The sequence below is a fragment of the Belonocnema kinseyi genome, chromosome 2 (assembly GCF_010883055.1).
Source record: "Belonocnema kinseyi isolate 2016_QV_RU_SX_M_011 chromosome 2, B_treatae_v1, whole genome shotgun sequence".
In the NCBI taxonomy this organism is placed as follows: Eukaryota; Metazoa; Arthropoda; class Insecta; order Hymenoptera; family Cynipidae; genus Belonocnema; species Belonocnema kinseyi.
This window is the reverse complement of record NC_046658.1, coordinates 111,851,000-111,871,279: the sequence shown is the minus strand read 5'-3', so window position 1 is coordinate 111,871,279 and position 20,280 is coordinate 111,851,000. Positions and strand designations below refer to the sequence as shown.

Here is a 20,280-nt window from a genome sequence, read left to right as displayed (position 1 = left end):
ACAAGCTATCTAAGGATGGTACTATAGAACGCTACCTCAAGGTAGGCCTAGTGGCGCCATCTCTTGGTCAGGCCGGAAACTTATCAATCCACCCTCGTATCTCAGGTGCTAATTGATATTTCTCAATGAAACGATTTTCATTTCACTTCTCATGTAAATACGTAACTAATATACACAGTTCGGGTTATTAGGGTTGCAACCCCTTTTGTTTACTGAAAAATTTAATTTTTCCATGCCTTTTTAGAAAATTTCCATGCCATTTTCAGGAAAAAACAAATTCAGAGTGGGCTTAGAAATATTAAAAAAAAAAGTTTGTCGATAGAATACAAAAATAAAGTTCTCCTATTCGAGATAATTTTTCAAACCACCTCTCAAAATGGACTAATTCAGTTAGGAGAATTTCACTAGTAATTAATGAAATTTCTCAAATTTAGATTTAAAGAACACAATATAAACATAATTTAATTTAAAAGGATAGATTCATTATTTTAGAATAACAATATTAAATCAATTATTTTTCAAGTTTTATACAGTATTTCATTGGAATCAACACATTTTTTGTAATAAATGTCGTGTACCCCGAGAATGGGAAAAAATAAAATAGAAATATCTTAATTTTGAATATTTTTTCTCTGTAAACTTGTGTTCCGTTATGCAGATAATAAAAACTAAAAAAACTCGGAGATATTTTTCGGGGCTTCTCTCTTTTTTATCATAAATTCAAAAATTTTTTCTTATATTTTTTCTTTGTAATATTTTTTCTTTGTAAACTTGTGTTCCGTTATGCAGATAATAAAAACTAAAAAAACTCGGAGATATTTTTCGGGGGTTCTCTCTTTTTTATCATAAATTCAAAAATTTAGGCCTCTAATGAACAAGAAATAAACACACACACACAGTATATGCACATTTAAATTCAGTTATTCATTTATTTATTTGATTAAATAATTATCTTATTTGTGCATTTAGTTGTAAATTCAAAATTGAACTGTTCTTATTCTTGGAAAATTTGTCTGTCTTTCTATAAATGCGTAAAGTTTTATCAAATTAAACTCTTCAGACGGTGTATTTAGAAAATTCCAATGGTTTTGAAAGGACTTTAGAGAAGATCTTTTTCTTAAAATCCCCTTTCGTAACACTTTTTAGGTCACAAGAAGTATGCCGTAATTGTAAACCATCTCTAACATGTGCTTCTAGCTCTGTCCTTTAAGTCAGTTTCAAAAAGACTTCAGAGATACCGGTCGTGTACTCCGAGAATGGGAAAACCCCAAATAGAAAATTCTAAATTTTGAATAGTTGCTCTTTCTCAAATTGTGTTTCGTTATGCAGATAATAGAAAACCCAGAAACCTATTTAAAGATAAGTAATTTATATCAATTTATCATAATTTTCTGATGAAAAAGAAATTTTAAACCTAAAAACTATAAACACCGCGGAGATTTTTGTTCAGGGGGGGGGTCTCTCTTTTTATTAAAATTTAAAGACTTAGGTTTCAAATAAACAAGAAATAAACATAAATGAATATATATATATATATATAAGTTTTTGGTGTCGTACCCAGAGGACGTCCGGGTATTAACAAATATGTTCACATGAACGATCATCTAATACGACGCTGTAGAAGGCTGGTGACCTTCTCAGCATAAAAACATAAACTTAAGATGACTCTCTCGGTTTCAGTTCTGCCCCCCTCTTCTAACCCTGCCTTATTAACTAAAGTTTGGTGGGAATGACGTTACAACTACAATCTCCACTATATGACGAATTTCTACATAACTTGGACATGATTTTGACTCGAAAAATAAACTTATAGCATAAATGTGGTGGTGGGCGTATAATATAAATAATAAATAATACAAACAACTAAAAACGATCGGAAAGGACTGGAACAATAATTGACAAAAGGTATGCACAAGGTAAATGTGAAGGTCAAGTTTCAAGCGACGAATGGAGACTGGGTGTTTGGAATGCTAGATGAGTTAATGATCTCAAGGTAGAAGAATTGCGAGAAACTATGCATTAAAGGAAACTAGATATTTTATGTGTGCCTGAAACATAGAAAAAGGGATGCGAAAGTAGGGACATAGGAAACGGCGTGTTGAAAGGCGGATTTGAAAAAGGTCAGTAGTAGATAGTGAATCACATGGTTGGCAAGGAATAAGTCTGATTTTGAATGAAAGAGGGAAGCATCATCTCGGAGATCTTGATTTCGTATCTCCCAGACTGCTGGAGGCTAGAATAAAAGTAGCAATCAGAAGATTACACAGCCACACAAAAAAAGTGTGCGGATCTGGTAACAAGACACACGTATTCCTATGGATTTTGGGTCGCTGAATTCAAATTCGGTATCAAAAATCATCCATCACGTCATGGTTGAGCTAAACCTCAAAAAATGACGAAAAATCATGCACTGAGGCAAATAAATTTCGAAATAATTCCAGTGATGCAAATTTTCACTTCAAAAATATGTCGACAACTGTGAAGGATCAACCCTTGCCTGACATCAACTTATTTAACATCACTTTACCGAACAGAAACTGACCTCACCTAACCTGCATTAACAGAAATTTATTGAACTACACTTAAAGCTCTGGAAGCATATTTTCTCAGTAGCAAATGTGTGCTACATCGAATGGGTCAACTCGAGCCTAACCTAGAAATAAATCTAACCTAGACTAACCTAACCTAACCTAACCTCACGAAACACAATTAAACTGATTGTGTTGTCCCGTTGTGTTTGCGGTATCGTTTCATTCAGCTTCGGCTTAACCTACATAGAGGTTTAACCTATACTAACCTAACAAAACCTGACCTAACCTAACAGATTACGCTGGCAACCCTGTTCTTGCGTATTTTCATATTTTGACATTAATAGCAGTAAATGTCTGGAGTTTCGTAACCGCTTGTTGCTAGCATTATTCGCCTGTGTCTGTAACCAGGGCACCTCCACGAGGTGACGGTGGGCAGCGGATCCACATTGGCTGAGTTCCTGGGTAAACGGCGTTCATGCCGTCATGGCAGACACAGGTAAAAGTGTATTACGATGCAGGGAAAAACCCCAGTATCGGTGTCTGGTCAGCGTGGGAAAGCGGGCTCTCCGACGTCGTCATCATGCAACCGTAGCTCTTCATCAATGGATCACTTGGTTGGTGTAGAGTTTCATACTACAAGAAAAAAAACCGCCAGCATTTCTCAATCGCATGCCTGCAAGAATAGCTCAGATTCATTCTGTTACATTTGCAGTAAATATGAAGTGAGCAGTTTGCGAAAATCAAGCGACGAGGAAGTGAAAAGTCTTTACGAAAAGTGTTTTGACCGTAAATTGCTGCACCAAGAAACAAAATGGGTTCTTCACGTCATTTGCAATTCCTGCAGACTTATGTCGTATCGTCCAAAAAATTCAAACAACGAAAAGTACCGCAAGTACTCTACACCAACCACATGGAAAAAACCCGTTATTGAGAAGGACTGCTACTTTTGCATGAATTCCGTCAAAGGGTTCAACGCCAAAAATAAAAATGACATTTCGTACAATAATATGTTCACAGTAACAAGGGCAATTGAAATCAATAAAAATGCACGCCAGACTGATTTAAGTGCTTTAGAAGATGACAATGGAAGTTAAAAGTCAACATCATGGAGACGATAGTGAAAACAGTGATCAAACAGAAAATAGTTCCGATGATTCCGATGAAAATGACGAAGAAGATTACTACGAATATGGCGTGCATAAAATGAAATAGAAGGTTCCAATATTAGTGTTGCAACTAGAACTGAATGATTTTATTAGAGATTTTGGATTACCGAAAGACGGCGCTGAATTTGCCGCTTCATTTCTAAAAAGAAGAAATCTTCTAGAGTCAAAGACAAAAGTTTCATTCTATCGTGACAGGGACAAAGAATTCAGAAAGCTTTTCGTTAAAGATGAAGAGACGTCTTTAGTGTTCTTTTCATTGATTCGTCAAAACGCAGCATTAAGGCTGTCTTACTGCATAACACGAATACTTACGCTCCTATCCCTATAGCTCACTCAACGGTCATCAAAGAAGACTATAACAGTGTTAAAATGCTTCTTGAAAAAGTTAATTACACTAATCACAAATGGCAAATATGTGGTGATCTTAAAATCATAACAATGATATTAGGCCAACAATCGGGTTTCACGAGAGAGCCATGCTTTATATGTCTGTGGAATAGCAGAGATCGAGCGAATGATCACAGCAAAAAACATTGGCCTTTAAGAGATCCATTCAAACCTGGTTCTCATAATATCATCAACCAAAGCCTTGTTGATCCAGAAAAAATTTTACTACCGCCCCTCCACATAAAGCTTGGGTTCATGAAGCAATTTGTCAAGGCGTTAGACAAAGGTGGACAATTCTATAAGTATATATCCCTTAAATTCCCTAATGTTTCAGACGCTAAATTGAAAGAAGGAGTCTTTGATGGACCACAGATTCGAATATTGACAAGAGATACTAATTTCGTGAGCCACATGACGAAAATTGAAATGGACGCTTGGGAAAGTTTTAAAGCAGTAAACGCAAATTTCCTCGGTAACAAAAAAAGTCCAGACTACGAGAATATTGTTGCGAAAATGATAAGAAACTACAAAAAGTTAGGCTGCTTGATGAATTTAAAACTTCACTGTCTAGATTCCCATCGTTTTTATCAAGACGTAAAAGTGATGGAACAACGATATCAGGGTAGATGGGACGAGGTCATGATGGCTGATTTTTGCTGGATGTTGAAAAGGGAAACAAATGTAGGTCTTAAACGTAAGCGTAGCCCTTTGCATCGTTCCTTCGAAGAAAAAAGGACACGTTATAGCAGGCATAAAATAGAATGAAGTAGGTTTATAAATCAATTTAATTACGATAAAAAGCAAGATAAAATGTAAACACGAAAGATAGTATACATATATCCTTTAAGTTTAAGAAAAGCAGAGAGACAAAATTTTTGAATAAAAACAAAAAATATTTAAGACTGAGAACCGTACGCTTACATAGCTACACGTGTGAGTGAATTTCATTCGGCTAGGTTATGTTAGGTCAGGTTTTGTTAGGTTAGGATAGGTTAAACCTCTATGTAGGTAAAGCCGAAGTTGAATGAAACGGTACCGCAAACACAACGGGACAACACAATGAGTTTAATTGTGTTAAGTGAAGTTAAGTTAGGTTAGATTAGGTTAGGCTTTTTTAGGTTAGGATAGGTTTGACTTCTTTGCAGGTTAATCCCAAGCTGATTCAAACGGTACCGCAAACACACTATTTTTCTTGTGTGGCTGTGTTATTTATCATAGCATGCTACGCGCCAGTTGATAGTGATCCCACAGATGTAAAAGATGCCTTCTGGGGCACATTAAATGACACAATAAATATTTGCGATCGTGGTGAAAGAATAATTTTGCTAGGATATATGAATGGATGTGTCGGCATCTAAAATCAGGATACAGAAAAAGTATTATGTAATTTTGGGGATCCAAGAACAAACTATAACGGAGATAAAATAGCTGGCTTATGCTTGGAAAGGGGTCTGTTTATTACAAAAACTTAGTTTAGGCATAAAATGATCCACATGCACACCTCGTCCAAAGGAAATAGCAAACGTATAATTGACTTTGCTGTTGGTGATAAAAGACTAAGAGAGCTGGTGAAAGGTACAAGGGTCATGAGGGATTCTGAATGCAATACAGATCATGAACTTCTGATCTCCAAAAGTAACTTAGGTCGGGGATGGAGAAAGAAGAGAACAAAACAAATGCGAATCAAAATTGAGAACCTACAGAAACCGAATGTGTGAATAGATTTCCAAAATAAGATAATCGAAAGCATAGATAGGGTAACATTGGAGGACCTTATAAAAAACAAAGATATAGAGGGCGCATGGACAAAGTTCCGGGATATCATTGATAGATGTCCGATCAAAGTGTATGGTACCGCGGTTGTAGGAAGAATGTCTGGCGATGCGTGGTGTAATGATGAAATTCAGGCTAGCCAAAAAGCAAATAAAGAAGCGTACAGGAGAACTTTGAAGATTGCAGGTCTTAACAATGAGGAAAGAAATAGACGTATAAATGATTACTGACACGAAAAAGGATACTCAAACGATTAAGTAAGGAAAGTAAAGATAAAATTAGAGCAGAAGAAGAGAAGAAAATACAAAGCGACTTTGAAGGAAGCAAGAAACTGCTTTATAAAAAAATGAAGAGGAACAAAAGTACAGAATTTGCCAACATGAGAAATACAAATGGGGAATTGCTACATGATGCAGACGGGATACTAGAGGCTTTCAGAGACTATTTCAGGGGACAATTCGGAGATGAAGCTATAGGACACCACAACTGCGATGTTGAACACGATGCGGTAGAAAACTCAATTGAGAAAGTCTGTGTCACTGAGGTTAGGTCGAGGGGCAAATCACTCTCGAATCAGTGTAATTAATGCAAAGAATTACTGTAAATAATGAAGGCGATACGGTATCATTGTGAGTTTAATGCGAGGTTTAATGTAACTCGTTATTTAGAAAGATCAGTAAGAAGCATAAAGAAAATAAGGTATTTTCCGTAATTCGAACACAAATTTAAGGAAGAGAATGAAAATAATGTTCGGAACGTGAATAACGTACGAAATAACGAAAATAGTGTATCGTTGAAAAATAAAGCAAAAATCACAACGTTTGCTGGGAAGTAAGACATAATTACTAGTTTTTGTATATTTGTTCATTTTGATTTTTTAAAATGTAAAATGGAAACCATCGATCAAATATTCAAATCTTATAAAGTAATAATCCATTATTCATGAATAAAAATAAAATGACAGGGTGTCTACTGTGCGGAAATTTAAGGAAATCCGGGAATCGTTCGGGAACTTGAACAAATCCGGGAAAATCCAGGAATTGACCTGAGTTTTATATTTGGTGCGGGAAATGTATTTAATTTCCTCATAATTTATAGTGTTTTTCTTGTGTCTTTGTCCTAATTGCGCTACTTTTTTCTTGCTTAAAATTCAAATTAAAAAAAATAAAATAAAAAAATTTTGAAATAAATTTTCACATTGCAATCGAGTAAATGACGTATTAGTTTGGTTGATCATTGTTTCACCTGAAAACTTAGTTATCAAATTTTTTGCCGACAATATATCCTTTTAAATGCAACGTCACCTTTTTTGGTAGAAATTAATCTTGCCAGTTGAAAATTTATTTTCTGGTCCAAATTATTATTATTATTATTCTAGTTACAAATTCATCATTTTATTTATAACTCTGTTTGAAAATTTGACTGCTTTTTTAATATTGGTTTTCTTTATCATGAAGCGTTTTCTTTCACTAAAAATTTGATGTTTCCAATTGAACAATTGATTTGTTGCCAATTAATTAATTTGCTAATTTGAAAGTTTACCCAAAATTTCGGATCTAATTGGATTTTTATTATTTTGTATTTTTGGATGTAGAAGTGCTAGGTTCACGTAAGGTAGCACCTCCACAAGAAAACTAATTCTTCGAAAAAAGTAGACGGCCAAAAATTTTATATAGCGTACAAAAAAATCTAAAAAAAGATCAAAATTCTGAACTATGAAGAATTTCGAAATTCGGTTCTGGAGGTGCTAGATTAATGGACCATCGAAAATATTGATTTGAAATTATAATTATAATTATTTCATTGAGCTGGAAGTCAGAATTATTCGCCCTCCTTCCGCAAAACGAATTCCATATATTTACAAGTGTGTTTACAGATATATTATTAATGAAAGGAACAAAACAGGAAAATTTCGACGAAAATACTACAAGAAAATCAAACTGAAATAATTTCTCAAACATAAGAAATAATGAATTTAAGGACTCGTATAAGGACGATAATAGAGTCACTGCGCGCGGTTACTGCGGTTAGTGTAAATAGCGCTCATAAGGAGCGTCCGCTAGAATTTAGATCGCTGCATAGTGCTATCACTGTATTCACACTATGAGTTTACACGATTTGTAGTATGACGGTTTCAGTTAAAGCGAATAAGGCGCGTACGTTCTTTTTAATGTCAATAATGTCAGTAAGGTGGACGTTAAATTTTAACGTTTACACTGATTTGAGAGTGATAACCCCCTCGGATTAGGGATATAATTAAGAACTTGAAAACCGGTAAGGCTGCCGGAGTAGACTGTATTAACGCTGAATTGCCGGAACACGGTGGCGAGTACATACCACATAGACTGTGCGAATTGATAAATTTATGTTTTGAGATGGTAGACGTCGCAGCCGATTGGAAAAAAGCGATTATCGTACCAATATACAAAAGGAGGGAGATAAAAGCGACTACAATAATTAAGGACGGATTAGCTTATTATGTACCATCAGTAAAATATACTCAAAAATACTTATTCGTAGGGTAATGAAAATAACAGAAGCAAAGATTTGGGAAGTCCAAAGTGGGCTTATGCCAGGAAGGTCATGTAAGGTCATGTAAGGTCATGTAAGGGTGTGAGTCTCAAAACAGTAAGGGTACGTGGGTTAGTGTTTGCAGATGATAAGTTTGTTATGGCAGAGTCAATCAAAGACTTGTAATGGATGTTGAATAAACTGAATGCAAGCGTGAAAAGCATGGGCCTCAAAATTAAAGCAAATAAAAGAAACTATGGTGTTCGAAGGAAATACTGAGGAAATAATATGCAATATTGTATTGAATGATGAGAGAATTGAACAAGTTGGTAAGTTCATATACCTTGGTAGCTTATTTACTAGGAACGGGAAGATAGATGGGGAGTTAGATAGACGCATAAATGAAAGTAAGAAGGTTATTGGTGGAGCAGGGCCCCTTACCAGAATTAAAAACGTATCAAATAAAGCTAAACTGGCAATACATAACTCTATATTTTTACCGACTGTACTATATGGTAACGAGACATGGACCTATCAAGAAAAATATAAGAGTAAAGTTAATGCCATTGACATGAGTTTCTTGCGCATAATATGCGGGACAACTCTGATGGACAAAGTGAGTAACGACATAATTCTTAAGAAATGTGGTGCAGAAGAGACGTTAGTAGACAAATGGGAAAGAAATCGGTTAAGATGGTTCAGGCATGTTGAGAGAATGGCAAATGAACGACTAACGGAACAAGTGTATCTAGGTAGAGTAAATGGCAGTGTACCCAGAGGCCTTTCTTCTGATAAATTTTTGCACACTTGTCAAGTCCAAAGTCCATACAAGCCTCTCTTGAGTGACCCTTAGCGATATTTGAAGCACTTGGAAGATTCTCTGAACTAAGATAACTAATCTTCAGATTATTCATATAAAACGCATGATACAAAATAGCAGAGGGCTCATTGTATCGCCCTGAAAGACACTCGCATGAAGTTAGTCCACCGAAGTTCACATTTTTTAAACTTTATGTTTGCATACGTTTGTACGTCGTTTGTAATGTCTGTACATTCAATATTTTCATTTTTACCCTCCTGGTTACGATATTAGGGGTCAAATTAAATTTCTGGGGGTTAACTTCACGCACCCCCCTGCAATTCAGATTTCTCAAATTTTCTGTATAAATTAAAATATTTAGTGTATAAACAGTATAAACGAAGTACAAACGTAAGCAAAAAGAGAATTTGAGAAATTTGAATTTCGGGAAGATGGTACGAAATTTTGATTTCCCCCTACCCGGACAACCAAGAGGGTACAAACGAAAATATTGAATGTGTCAACAGTATAAACGACGTACAAGCGTATGCCAGAAGAAAATTTATGGAATTTTAATTTCGGGGGGATGGGTGAAGTTAGCCCCCTAAAATGAATTTCATCCCTAATTTCGTAACCAGAAGGATACAAACGAAAATATTGGATGTACAAACAGCGAAAACGACGTACAAACTATACAAAAAGAAAATTGGAGAAATTTTAATTTCGAGGGGATGGCACGACATTTTGATTTCCCCCTAGCCGGGCAACCAAGAGGGCGAAAACAAAAATATTGAATATACAAACGGTACAAACAACGTACAAATGTCTGCAAAAAGAAAATTTGTGAAATTTGAATTTCGGGGGGATGGCACGAAATTTTGATTTCCCCCTAACCGGGAAACAAATAGGGTAAAAACAAAAATATTGATTGTAAAAACAGTAAAAACGACGTACAAACGTATGGAAAAAGAAAAATGGAGAAATTTGAATTTAGGGATATTCGTGAAGTTAGCCCCCCGAAATAAATTTCGCCACTAATTTCGTAACCAGGAGGGTACAAACGAAAATATTGGATGTAAAAATAGTACAAACGACGTACAATCGCATGCAGAAAGAGCGTTAAAAAATGTGAACTGGGGGGGGGGGGACTTCATGGGGGTCGGAAAGACACCCCTCTGGAAGCTGACGTTGTTCGTTTTCTCGCGATAATTTCCAAAAGAGAAAGTATATCTAGTTTTCGAAAGGAGCATTATTTCTTTATGTATCTTGCTATGTGTGGATAAACCTTCAAGCTTTCCAACAGACAGATGATAAGTATAAAAAAGGTTTGGTTAGAAAGTCTTTTGGTAGTCAATCCGGGTAATTGACGGGAGGCACTGATTGGCTGATGTATCTTTTGCAGTCGTACCTGTCAATTAGCAGGGTATATCGGCAGCCTCCTACATCTTTTTTTTAGCTGGTTGTTCGTGCGTTTGTTTCTTCTCAGGCTCAATTCTTTGAACGATCCTGTTGTTTGGGACAGCTGCAAAGATCTTCTACAGTGTGTTTAAATAAGTTATTGGCCCGTAATTCTCTGGGATGTCGCAAAACACTTTTAAGCAGGTTATGTTGTCAGTATCTTCTTTAACTCTAGTGTTTTCGGAATCTTGTATAACTCTCTCCAGTGATTCTCTACCTCGTTGGGATTGGGTTAATTTTTGACAGAAACAGGGGGAGCGCTGAAAAGGCGCAATGGGTCAGCAAGAAACTGTTGATTCACCCTGAGCCATCTGGCTTTTTTGTAATTCTCCTATAATATGCTGTTTGATTGTCAGCAGCTTTGCTTTGTTTCGTGTGTGAAGATCCTCAGTTCTTGAGAGAACTTTCGAACCCTTTCCGTGAACGGTCTACCATATGTTATGTAGTCAATGACACACTGAACACAGACCGCACTCTGTCTTGCCCATCCAATCTTCCTGTTTAGTTGATGCAAGTGTATTCTGGTCTTTTGATCCATTGTCGGTTTTAGCCTTCGATTTGAATCAGCCAAAGCTCTCGCAGCACCATAAGCTGCACAATTGATGGTTCAGTGCTCGGACTTGTCCGAGATATCATCACGAAGGGAGGCATGCATTTCAGTCAGATCTTGGGGCTTCGGAGGAACCTGCATGTTAATGTTCCTCCTTGTCCTCAAATCACTACAATCTTGAAGAAAGGTGCCTGCTTTCTGCGGTTGGTATTAATGTCGGTTCCCCATCTTCGTTTGCAACTTGTGCCAGCAGCGGTTGACGAAGCGCTCCGCTTACATATCCATTTTTTAAGAGGCAGACGCGTTGATTTCGCAATGACTGACGTTAAAAGGTGACGTTCTAGGTGTTTCTCAGAACTCAACGTGTGCATACGCGCCATAGGACCTCCGCGAGCAGGGATACTGCTGGCATTGTAGCAGTCTAGCAAGTCGAAACTTCTTTATGTACTTGTTACATGATTCCTGAGCCTCTTCTGACATTTGCCCGATTGGAAGCAATGAGGACTCAATGATCTTATGTCCATGACTTAAAATTTTATGGACAGTCGTTGGCATCTCAAACAGTTTCAGTAACGTAATTTTGAAATTTTTGCACATCAGTTGTTTTTTAATATTTTCGACTTGAGCAAATTGTTGATTCAGCTGTTTCTTTTATAAAAAGAATTGAGATTGGTCAACAAAATCTTGGAGAGGATGGACGCGTATTTTTCCAAACCATTTGTTTTGCATTATTCTCTCCAAGACCATAAATTTCCAAAGGAACCAATGAAGAAAAAAAAAAATTTTATCAGAACATTTTTCGTCAGTAAATTTTTGTTTGTATCCACTCTGGCCGGACGTACCGTCACACCCCCATTTACAAACGAAAGTGAATTCTTTCAGATTTTCTGCAGCGAGTTTCTCAATGATTTCTGATCTATTGGATAAAATTCTTTAAGTCGTATGGTCTAAAAGTGCTTGTAAAGTAACCGAAGCTTCTGTTTCCGTCACAGTCATTGCAGATTTTTCCGGATAACAGCTTTTCTTTGACTCAAGAACCTTATCGCAAGACGGATACAGACAACAATTTTTTTGTAAACTTACTTCGCGCATCCCTTTGCACTGTTTTTTTGAAAGATTATTTTGAATAAGTAGTGGCAATGCTTCGTCTCCAGACAACGTTTCTTCTCGAGCATGTTTTAGAGCGTTCCTGTATTCCGATTTTTTTGTTGGTGCACCGCTTAAAATATCTTTTACAACATTTGCGGCATTTAGTTGTCCTGTGGCTCGAAGAGACGTCTGGTTTGCATAAACAAGTTCTTCGCAAGTGTTTTGATTTCGAAGATGTTCAGTTTTCCTACGCTTTGTCCTTTCAGCGCTGTCAGCAAAACTAACCGGAGGACGACCTGGGTTAGTATTTTCTTGAGACTCCGGAAAATTTCCATGGGTATCATTGAGGGTTACGAATTTTTCCAGTCAATCCTTATTATTTTAAAAAAATTCTCTTTCTTTCCGGGAAACTTTGAGCCATCTTGTTCGAAAATTGTGTACTAATTTTGACACGATTTGTTTTTTTTTCATTTGTCAACTTAAAATTAAAGTTCAGTTTTTTCGACAATTCCAACTCAATAATTGAATAAATGTTGTTGGCATCGTCGTGTAAATGTATTTTTAAAAGATTGAAGAGTTCTCCTCGGGTGTAGTCTGGAGGGTCTCTTTTGGTTTATCCATTGTGTATCCTGAAAACAGAATTGTCAGACTTATCAACTAATCAGAAATGTTGCTGAATTTATTATGAAGATCCCAATTAAAAGGTCTGACATCGAAAAAAAAAGAATTTTTGCGTCGACAGATGCCCCAATAATTCATTGTTTATTAAAGTTGTTATGAAAATTATAAAATTAATCAACAAATTATGAATTTTGTTAAAGTTATCATAAAGTTTCTAATTAAAAAATTGAAATCGAAAAAAAAATTTTTGAAGCGAAAAATCCCTGATGAATGTATTTGTTTATTTAACTTCTTTATAATATTAACAGTCATCATCTCAAGAAGAAATTTATTCATCATAATATTGTTTTTATCCAAATTTCTTGTAATATAACTTAAATAACGTAAAATTATGGAAAATCGTAGAAAAAATTTTCTTAACAAATAATTTGTTCATAAAAATTTGATTATATAAATTATATATTTATAATTCGGTCAATATTTTTGGGCCGTACGTTATTTTGAACCAAAAAAGTCATATTTTCCCAGTTTGCGGCCACCATCCGCCTAGAATAGTCTACAATAATGAGATAACGCGACACGTAGTCAACATATAGTCCAATACTCATTAATCCGTTTACTTTACATAGTTTTCCGCAAAATTATTATATATTTATAGAAATGTGTTAATGAGATAGAATTTTTCGAATTATCAATTTAAATTATACATACCTTTACTGAATGAGTCCACCTTACTGCATTGAAAATCGCCAAATCAAAGAGATTTTGTGAACATTTTCACTGAGAGGCACTTAATCACTTGTTTGATTTTTTAACGCAGCGCGAGAATAGGTTAAGTTTGCACTAAACCGTAACGCTATTATGAGGCCATGAGCTCCATCTGCTATCACAAATGAACGCAGAGGATCCTACTCTACCGACTGCACCAGTTCAAATTACAAAAATAAGATTTTTTTTTCGAATTTTGGTCAGCTTTTTGGGTTTTCCGACCACTGTGCATCGCTCGTGATGGCTGGAACGCTCGCTCGGCGAAACTTCTTCGGCCGATTTTATCGTGTCAATTATGAATATTTCTTGTTTACAGAACTGCTCTCTGCATTTTGCAGGGTTAATACTGCCATCATAGTATTTTAATGCTTGCATTACATTCACTGTAGGGATGTAATATTTAGGAAGTAAATTTAAGTGTAATTCTCAAACATAAAATAATGTAAGTGTAAAAATGGTTATTATGTGTATTTATCTATTACGTGAAATGTATTTAAAAGCTATTTTTAACCTTATTTATTTGCTCCATTTTTTTCTTCTATTTGCCAACTTCTTAACTTTCCTATTTTTGTCGGAATATTTTTTTGATATTATCGTTGCATTTTGTTTTGTTTCTCTCGTCTTGGTTGCGTTAGTTTCCCTTCCTCTGTCGTAAGTTTTATCGCTGTCACACTCAGTCGCACTTCCATAATAACCAACTTTACTTACACAGTAAATGACAGCTTAACAAAACAAAACGCCGGTTGACGTAACGAAAAAATACGAACCAAAATATATTTTTTATTCAGGGTATTCTAATTTTCAATTCTAATTACATGATATTAATTTATTAAATTATTATTGATTACTATTTACTTGGATGATGTAATTCTTTTAAGCACAAATTTGTAAAAGATCTCACATTCATATTTTCAAAATAAACAAACTTTTAAAATCTTATTTTTGTTGCTTCGTTTAATTTCTTGTAAAATTATACTTCACAAAGAAGCCAATGCGAAAATCAAATAAAAATATATAAATAATAATTCTTTTGATTTCATGAATATTTTTATTAGATTTTGGCATTGTCTTCTTTACTTTAATTTAATTTTTAATTCAATTATCTAGAAGCCATCTGGATATTATTTGGACGCCATCTTTTATCTCATCTTAATGTTCTGTGTCACCGTCTGATGGCGCCCTTGCTTCTTCATATTTTATCACTGAGTTGGTAGAGCCTGTTCTAACCCAAATGTAAATACTCCTGTAAAGCCAGTTGTAAAGAAACGTTGGATTTTTTCAGTAGCGAAGAAACTCATGCTGCAACTTCAGGAATGCTAAAACCAAGATTTGACAGTGTTGCAACGATACCAGGCATCTTACAATGTCATGCATTTATTACATATAAACATCGGCAATTGCAGCTAAAGAATTTGTCAGCTGCAACAGAGAGAAATTAAAAAAAATAAAATAAAAAAAGACAAATCTTCGAAAGAATTAAAGGCAACAAAAAAGCAAAAAAACCCTGCCAAGGAAATGAAATCAAAGACAACGAAAATGCAAAATAATCTGTCAAAAATAGAAAAGTTAAGAAACTGGGAATTTGATGAAAGAAAGCAGCAAGGAAATAAACCTTAAAATTGTTTTTAAATACACTTAAGGTAATAGATAAATACAGATAATAACGATTTTTCCATTTACAATAGATTATGTTTGAAAAAAATACTGTCTTACCTTTACTTCCTTATTATTACATCCCTACAGCGACTGTAATGCAGGCACTAGAATACTATGATGATAGTTTAAACCTAGAAAAATGCAGGGAACAGTTCTATAAATAACAAGTATTCATAATTGATACCATAAATTTTTCAAAAGAACTTCCGTCGAGCGAGTGTTCCAACGGTCACAAGCGCCGTCGAAGCACTGCACTACTCTTTATTTCATTTTTTGACAACGAAAAAATGAAATCTTGTGCTTTAAGGCTTTGAAAGAGAAAATCTTGATATTTATTTTAGGACCAAAAAAATTGGCCAAAATTAGGAAAAAACTCAAAAACCTTTTTTATTTTGAAGAAAGGGGTTCAATTTTTAATTTTTGAAGAAATGATTATAACCATTCGATAGAGCATGAAAAAATCTATTGAAAACATATAGGAGAGAATCTGGTTTAATCCATAAGAAAGCAGTTTAGTACACTCGCACAGCGAATAATCCGATAGCCTTCCCCCCACCTTGGTCCATTTTTAACCAATCGAAATTTTTTTTCTGTACGGTACTACCTATAGTAGGACTGCACTTTGCTCAAGTTTAATTTCGATCAAAAAAGTAATTTTTTAGGGTGGGTACATTCGAGAAATAATGCCCCATATATTGTTTTTCAGAAAGAAATTCAATTTCAATTTTCTCTAATTGAATTAGTAGAATTTTACTAGTAATTATAGAAATTTTAATCATTTAGATTTAAAGAGAACATACATTAAAAAAATTTTTATTTGATGTGAAGAACTAATTTTTTGGTTCAAATAATAATGAGATTGAATTATTTAGCTCTTAAATTTTAGCATGTACTTTATTTTGATCAAAACATTTTTTTTATCCAAACAAGTATTATTAAAAAATTATTTCTTGTATTCAAACTCGCTAACAAACTTTTTCTTTTAAATGAGGAAAGCTGTGGATGTTCCAAAGCTGTTCCATTTAAATTAAATTATTTTTTTTTATAAAGGATTCATAAGATTTTAGTTAGCCCGATCTTCTTACGTAGATTTCCAAATATTTAAAATATTTTCAGTGTTTCGAAAATATTTTGACAGATTTCAAGGCATTGTAGGTATTTTAAAGGACTAAAACTTTTTCTTTTCAATTACAAATTTTTTACGGAATTTAACAAGATTTAAAAAGGTTTTTAGGGATTTGATGAGATTTCCAGATATTTCAAAATGTTTCAACAAATTGTAAAAGTTTCCAGGTATTTCAAACGATTCTAAAGAATTATAAAAGGTTTCCCTAATTTCCAATGGTTTTATAATATTGTAAGGGTTTTAGAACTTACATAGTACAATTTCAGAGATAATATCAATTTTTTCCAGGCATCTTACAAGATTTGAAGGGAACTTCGAAGATTTTAAGAACTTTTTAAAGATTTTTAAGGGATTTTTAGAGATTTAAAAGTATTGAAAAAAAGTTATAAGATTCCAAATGATTTTAAAGGATTGAAAGAGATACCGAACTATTTTCACGAATTTTATAAAATCTAAAGGGGTTTCAATAGGATTTCGAACATTTAAAGCAGATTTTCACGGATTTCTAAAGATTTTAAGGGATTTTAACGGTTTTAGGGGTCGTTCACATAATACGTAACGCTAAATTCGTGAAATTTCTACTCTCCAACCCTTCTATAATGCAACCGTAACAAACTAAGTTGTCCCTACCTCCCGCCCTTTTTGTTATGTAACGTTCGTCTCATAAAAAAGTTTTTCTATTTTAAATAATTTGCACAATAAATTAGTGAGATTCGATAAAATCTTCATTTTAAAGAATCATTACAATAATTTAAAAGAAATAAGTACTGATAAATTTACGATTTGGTTCAGTCTTTGGAATGCATACCAATATTTGCACAAAAATATTACATTCTCTCAACTTTTTCATCGTATTTAATAAATGTTGTCGGTTCATGTTCCCGCGGAGATTCGAGCTTATTTTGACATGAACACAGCGTTTTCACACAAAGATTTTTTTGCGCGCTCTTTTTGAATGTTATAGAACGTTGACATGATCGCCACCGTCCCTTACCGTAACAAAACCGTGACATAACTTTCATACACTTCTGCCCTCAAATAGCGTTACGTATGATGTGAACGACCCCTCAGGATATGTATAGTGGTTCAAAGAGATTTCAAAATATAAAAATTGAATGAAAACATTCATCTCATAGCATTACCATCAATCCGAAAAAGTTGAGCGCTAACTTTGAGGAATTTTTATCGCATTTGAAATGTTTTAATGTCATCATTTAAAATCAAACGAATTTTTACTTCTTTTAAAGCTACCTTTCACTGTAAATAAAAAAGAAAGTAAAAAATTTGTTTCTTAAAGTTAAACATAACTTTTGTGTTGGTGGCATTTAACGGTTAATGTGTTATTTTTCATGTCAACAACATCTTGGATTGCGTGGATTTACAAGGTCATACGACAATTTTGTTACATACACACGGCAATAATGTATTGTTCTATCTTCCCGCTACGCGTGTTTCAAACATAACTGATAACCTGTAAGATTATTGTCAAACAGAAACATCTCAGAAAATTAAATTCCTCGTTTTTATAGCTTTTCCTTTTAATTATTGGATATACAGTACGATGATCTAAATTTTTGTTTCGAATTTCCATGTATATCGCTCGAATCCATTTTCAGCGTTAAATATGATTTTGCTGCACTTTTTCAAATCCAAATTATTTCTCATACATACAATACTACTTTATACTTATAACTTATTGTTTACATAAATTGATAAAACAATTTAATTTTGCTTTTTTAGCAATTTTCTCTCAGAATAGAGTCAGAAAGTCGCGGGTTTTTCTAAAATTGTTCACATTTTGTCCAATTTTTAATCAGAGTGAGTTAAATATTTAATTTGAGTCAACAGAATTAATTATTAAAACAATTTATTATTAATCACAATCTTCTCTATTTTAATGCTAGACAGTTGCGATTTTCTGATATTTTCCACTTTTTTTTAACTTTCAACTTAATTAGTAAAGTAATAATTAATGCAGTTTAACAGACATACAAGGTTAAAATCATTTATTATTGTTTACAATTATCTTTCCTAAAATAACTGTTAGAAAGTTAGAATTTTTTATGAATTTTTTTTAACTTTTTGTTAACTTTTTAAGCAGTAAGTTAATACGAAATGCAAGTTAAGAAAGCATAGCTTATCTAAGAAAAATAGTTATAAACAATAAAATATTTGTTAACATGCATTTATTATGACTTGATTAATTGAAAAATGGACAAAAAGTTTTTGAAAAAATTGAAAAAATCGCAACCATCTAGCATTATTCAAAGATAATATTATTAAAAGTGATAATAATTTTTTCAAACAATTATTTTGCTAAATCGTACTAAATATAAACTCACTTCAAGTGAAAAGCAGACAGAAGGTAGAAAATTTAAGAAAAAACCGCAATTTCTAGCATCATATAAAGAAAATATTATTAACAATGATAATAAATTGTTTTAGAAATAATATTTTAACTGCTAATATATTACTGTAATTAAAAATTAGACAATAATTGATTTTTTTTAACCACGACTTTCTATCTCTTTCTACGAGGAAATTGCTAAAAATAATAATAAATTGTTAAAGCAATTTATGTCAAATCTGATTATCAGTATAAATTAGTATCATATGTATTAGAAATAATCTGCTTCGAAAAATCGCAACAAAATTATAATTAGCGTCAAAAAACTATAGTAAAATTCATTTTTTTCTTATGAGATTAGTTTGTGACCCTATAAAACAATAATAAATAGGTTAAAAAATTCATTTAAACATCTAGTTATCAGTCTAAAGTAGTATTTTATGTGATAGAAGCAATTTGCATTGAAAAAAACGTGACAAAATCATATTTTGTGCCGAAAATTCGTAATATCCATTTTTTCACTTATTGGGTTTTTTCGGGACACTGTAAAATACAGTTACACGGGCGATGTTTTAAAAGTAATATTTTAGCCGTATTCTATGGGTAATTGTGAAGAGAAATGTTTTCGAACAAATTTCCGGGCGATCATATAGCTAATCATAATAAGACCAAATTAATTATTTTTTTATTTTGAATCACTTCTTTATATGAATCGAAAATTTTGTTTTTAATTCATCAAATAGTATCAAAAAAAATTATTTGTTTAAAGCAGGAAAAAACTTCATTATTTAAAATACAATAGTTATTTATTTATTGTAAATTGTCTTAGAAATTGGGAAACAAAATATCATGTATCATGTTCCATTCACAGTTTAATTTCCTTATTGTTTCAATAAAGCTGAAAATGTTCCGCAATCGAGTTATTTAAAAAAAAATGGTTTGAAACTACTCCCGCTTCTACAACCGTTGCTTAACTAATACATATATAATCCTGAATAAAATTAAATAAAATTTAAATTTAAATTAACTAATAAATTAATAAAATTAATATTTTATTAATAAATTTTAATAATTTATTTTATTAATAAATTAAGTAAATAAAATTAGTGAAATTTCTATAATTTAAATTCAAAGAAAGCATTACAATTTTTTTTATCTGAACAAATAATTTTATTGGCTTAAAACAATTGGACCAAATATTATATTTTCTAAATTTTAGCCATTACTTTATTTTCAAAATTTTGTTTGTATTAAACATATGATTTCTTTAATTGCCAGTAGAAAAAACTTATTATTTAAAATCTAATACCGTTTTAATTTTTCTGAAGATAATTCCACTGTAAATTTCAAAAAAGGGGTATGATCTAGGTATAGGGTCATGTGACTTAGTCTGTTGACAAGTGTTACCGTTTTTGCTTTTTATTTTTTCAATGAGGCTGAAAATGTCAGACGATCGAGTCCGTCTATTGCAGTTTTAATTTGTGAAAATTTTAATTTC

General features: G+C 33.1%; 1 protein-coding gene across 2 annotated transcripts in view; it reads left to right on the top strand.

The window, feature by feature from the left end:
* The first annotated feature begins 14,884 nt into the window (after positions 1 to 14,884).
* LOC117167900 overlaps positions 14,885 to 20,280 on the top strand; it is a 23,129-nt gene continuing 17,733 nt past the window's right edge. For both annotated transcript variants that reach the window (XM_033353139.1, XM_033353138.1), the window contains exon 1: positions 14,885 to 15,293. The gene's annotated coding sequence lies outside the window, so the exon portion shown is untranslated. The remainder of the gene's footprint in view (positions 15,294 to 20,280) is intronic.